At 42.1% G+C, this 5000-nt stretch overlaps 1 protein-coding gene across 1 annotated transcript in view; it reads right to left on the reverse strand.

The window, feature by feature from the left end:
* Nucleotides 1–5000, reverse strand: part of LOC138864717 (heparan sulfate 2-O-sulfotransferase pipe-like) — a 47847-nt gene that overhangs the window by 37980 nt on the left and 4867 nt on the right. The gene's annotated exons all lie outside the window — the stretch shown is intronic.

The following is a 5000-nucleotide window of genomic DNA, read 5'->3' on the forward strand; positions in this document are numbered from 1 at the left end:
AGACACGCCCACGGAGAGATCACAACCGCCCACCCAGCCCCTCGTCTCGGTACACCCGCCCGCCGGAGAGGAGACACGCCCACGGAGAGATCACAACCGCCCACCCAGCCCCTCGTCTCGGTACACCCGCCCGCCGGAGAGGAGACACGCCCACGGAGAGATCACAACCGCCCACCCAGCCCCTCGTCTCGGTACACCCGCCCGCCGGAGAGGAGACACGCCCACGGAGAGATCACAACCGCCCACCCAGCCCCTCGTCTCGGGAACCTCGCCCGCCGGAGAGGAGACACGCCCACGGAAAGATCACAACCGCCCACCCAGCCCCTCGTCTCGGGAACCTCGCCCGCCGGAGAGGAGACACACCCACGGAGAGATCACAACCGCCCACCCAGCCCCTCGTCTCAGGGAACCTCGCCCGCCGGAGAGGAGACACGCCCACGGAAAGATCACAACCGCCCACCCAGCCCCTCGTCTCGGGAACCTCGCCCGCCCGAGAGGAGACACGCCCAAAGTCGCTCTCGAGGCCTGAACCGGAAGGAACTAAGCTCTGACGGGTGCCAAGTGTTGTTGTTTTTTTCCCCCGTCGCCTCAATAAAAAACAAAAGACAAAACCTCCCTCGCGCACTCACCTAACGGCCGGAATCTCACAGATCCCGTCGATCGATTAAATTCCTAATCGTTTCGAGATGATTCGATGCCGGGAGATATCTTCCTCTTCACGGTTCATGATCTACCAGCAACCGTGGAAAAATACATTTTTTTTTTGGCCAACTATATTTTTTTTCCCACTTTTTAGTGGAAAATACATTTTTTCCCACTTTTTAGTGGAAAATACATTTTTTTCCCACTTTTTAGTGGAAAATACATTTTTTCCCCACTTTTTAGTGGAAAATACATTTTTTTCCCACTTTTTTGTGGAAAATACATTTTTTTGGCCAACTATATTTTTTCCCCCACTTTTTTCCCTTCGAGTTGAGAGCCGCAATCGCTTCTTCTTTTAGCCGTAGGAGTGCCATTAAACCATAATGGTAGGCGCAACCGCAGATTCACAGCGTCGCCGCAGATGACACAACCGCAAATATCTCTCCCTGAGAACCGTGAGTATGACGCCTCTCCCATTTTTTCTCATGAATTAGAGGCTCAAAGACAAACTGCGTCAGGATATGCGTGTATATACGTATATGTATATGTATACATACATACACACACACACACACACACACACACACACACACACACACATATATATATATATATATATATATATATATATATATATATATATATATATATATATATATATATATAAAAGCGATGCAGTGTCCCCTCCTCCGGTTCGCCCAAGAGCCTCCGGGAAGTAAACAAAGTAATCGGCGCCGACCGCAAGACAGGAAGTTCCTTACGGCAGCAAAGTGGCAGCAGGAAGCCAGCCACTCCGTAAAGCCACTCCATGGTCGTATATCCATCCTTTTCTTGGTCTTTCCAATTCACGCGATCGCCTTTCAGTCAGAAGTAATTAGTGAGTGGTCTTTTCAATTCACGCGATCGCCTTTCAGTCAGGAGTAATTAGTGAGGATCTTGAGAACAATTCATTCATTTTTGATTGTCATTAAAATCAGTCGATGATTATTCACTTTATTTCTCGATTATTTTCCTGTGAATGGAGAGTCCAATTTTGACAGGATTTACAAAATTTAGGTTTATCAATATGCTATTTTTTCGCAATTAAAATTAAATTAAATTAAAATTAAAGGAGTAATTACAGAAATTGTGTATTTAATTAGTCTGAAAATGTGATTCTAGAACATATGATTGTTGTGTTTCATATGTTGTCACAATGACAGAAAAAAATCAATTACTATTATATAATCATAGAATTTATGTTGATCAGGGAACGTCAATGGCAATAATTTCAATGTTAATATTAATAGTAATGATAAAAGTTCGTAACTGATAATATAGTAGTTAGCAACAATAATAATAATAACAAAAATAAAAATAACAAAAACGATAATAAAAACAACATTAACGATAATGATAATAATAATAATAATAACACCTATAATAATGATTGCAATGATAACAATAATAATAATAATAATAATAATAATAATAATGATTATAATAAAAAAATAATAACAATAATAACAATCGTAATAATGATAATGAAAAATAATTATAATAACAATGGTGATAGTAATAATGATCATAATTAAGAAAACAAATAACTGTAAATTGTGGTAATAAACAAACAATAACAATAAGTGCAGCTACAATAATGTTGATAATTATCAGTATGATGACGACAACCAAGACAATCATCTGCACCATCCGTAGTACAAATACGTGTAAATGATGGTAAAATCTACAACATCTCTCATTAAAAGCATTATTCCCATTCACATCAACAACACACTTCCATTTCACGGGCGACACCAGACGAACCCCAGGCGATTCCGAACAGCGGGTGACCACTCCGAGCCCAAGCCAGCCGCCGAGCCCAGTAAACCCCCTTCGCGACGCCGGCGGCCAGGCGACGCTGAGGGGCCGGTCACTGACTCCCCCAGTCGGCCTTCACTCCCGGAGGGGGAAGGGGCGGCCCCGGCTTGGAGGGAGACGGACCAACCGACTAGAACTCCCAGGCTGGCGAAGGAAGAGAACATCCGAGGCCAATTAACGGAGGCTCAGCCATGATGGAAGCTTTTGGCGTTTGATCAAAGGGCGCGCGAAGCAGGAAGGAGACTTCCCACAGCGGCTTAACGGCGACGTGGACAAAAGAACAAGTTCGTTTCGCCACCGTTACTAATTGGCCGCCGCGCTCCTTGGCAGCATCTCGGCCCGACAGCGTGATGGTATCTGCCAGTTATTATACGTCATGATGTAGACAAACCACTTTCACGGCCATTAACAGAAAAAGCCTTTTCCGAAGTAGCCGTGACGCCGCCGGGAGCTGCAAGTGAAAGCCGGGTGTTCCATAACCAAGGGAAAATTCGCGAACTTTCGCTGCGTCCATAAGAAGCCTGCGTGAAGCAAAATACCTTGCAACTCCACACAATAAAGCCCATAAATTGCAATTGATTATTTATGTCTAGTATTGTCGTAACGGGGGTGTATGACGGCAAATTGACGTCACGTGATGCGACTGGAAGGCTGCCGGGAGTCATGCACCGCCTAACTGTCACATAAACTCTGGGAACTTCAATCGCATGTTAGTACTTACATCGTTTCCCTTATCAAATGAATGGGTATTTGCGGTGAGTAATCATCTATAATAGGAATACGTTCTCTCTCGGAAAGAGTTGCATCCTGGTACAAAAAAAAAAAAAAAAAAAAAAAAAAAAAAGTCACTTTCGAGAAGCGAAAAGCATTCTTATTATCCAGTTTCACTTGCACGCATGCTAGTGTTTCTTGTGTCATGTTTGCTTTATTTATGGTGCTTTCACTATCGCCAAATTATTATTTTTTTTTGCTCAATTTACACCTCGCCTTTGTGTGACTATTTACGAAAGGCTTGTAAATGTATATTTGTTCCTGTGTCCATGTCTCTCTCTCCCTTTCCCTTTTTCGCATTATTTTCACACTGACCAATCCCGTTCTCTTAAATTCAAAAGCATTTTCCCACGAAATGACATAACACCCTCTTCTACTGAATAATTTAACATAGACCTTGTTAGGGACTTGGCAGCTGACGGGGAATCTGCACGTTGAAGTCACTCTATAGGCGCCGAGGCTGTCATGATCCAATAAATCTGTGGATTTTCCGAAGAATCCTCACTTAAAGACGATGCTGTGTCACGCCATGACTACTGAGACGAGGTGACAGAACCGTTAAGCAAACACTCGTACACATCGGAATATTGCACCTATTAATTCATGTTATTTCCTTCAATCTAAAAAAAGTGTTATTTGTGTACTTGTACTACATACTACAAGGGAAAAGAAATGGAAGGGAATACCTGTTTTAGGACTAAATCGGTTCTGGATGCTCATACACATCGGAATATCGCACCTATTAATTCATTGGTTATTTCCTTCAATCTAAAAAATAAGTAATATTGGCGTACTTGTACTACATACTACAGGGAAAAGAAATGAAGGGAATACCTGTTTTAGGACTAAATCGGTTCTTGACCCTCATACACATTGGAATATTGCACCTATTAATTCATTGGTTATTTCCTTCAATCTAAAAAAATATATATATTTGTGTGCTTGTACTACATACTACAGGGAAAAGAAGTGAAGGGAATACCTGTTTTAATACTAAATCGGTTCTGGACGCTCATACACATTGGAATATCGCACCTATTAAATCATGTTATTTTCTTCAATCTAAAAAAAATGTTATTTGCGTACTTGTACTACATAAATACAGGGAAAGGAGTGATGTGAATACCTGTTTTTTAATACTAAATCGGCTCTAGACGTGTCTGTTTTAGCTGTACAGACAGATGTGTATATATTAGTTACGAATATTACTTTTTCGTATAAGCACATACATGTTTGTAGCAAGAATGTAACAGGATCTTTCGCTCTACAATGCTAAGATGCAACAAAGGAACATACAGCATGCAGATGTTCACTGTGTCACTATATTCGACTTGAACCGTTGTAACCGAGGATGAACACGCATAAGCTCATATACACGCACTCCTATACTCACGCACACGTACACCTGACCTACTAATGCCATCTGGTACTCAGTATGTGTCAGGCTTTTGTTCTCACGGCTTGAATCGACTACTCTTGCCACTTCAATCTTTCCGCTTCGCTTCTTGATGCTACACTATCTTCCGCCTTTAGAGTCTTAAGGCTATTCATTTCCATGTGTCATGCAGGCGTGGCATAGTCAACACATTAGGGTTAAAGCTGATCTGAAAAGATTTATATCTTTTGCAGTTGATGTTTTCTCTTAATGTGAGGTCCTTTCCAGTGTACATGAATACTTCCGCCTGTCCACATGTTTCGTTTTCTTTGTGGTGACTGCGGTAGTATGCAAA

The sequence above is a fragment of the Penaeus vannamei genome, chromosome 18, assembly GCF_042767895.1.
Source record: "Penaeus vannamei isolate JL-2024 chromosome 18, ASM4276789v1, whole genome shotgun sequence".
NCBI classification, from domain to species: domain Eukaryota; kingdom Metazoa; phylum Arthropoda; class Malacostraca; order Decapoda; family Penaeidae; genus Penaeus; species Penaeus vannamei.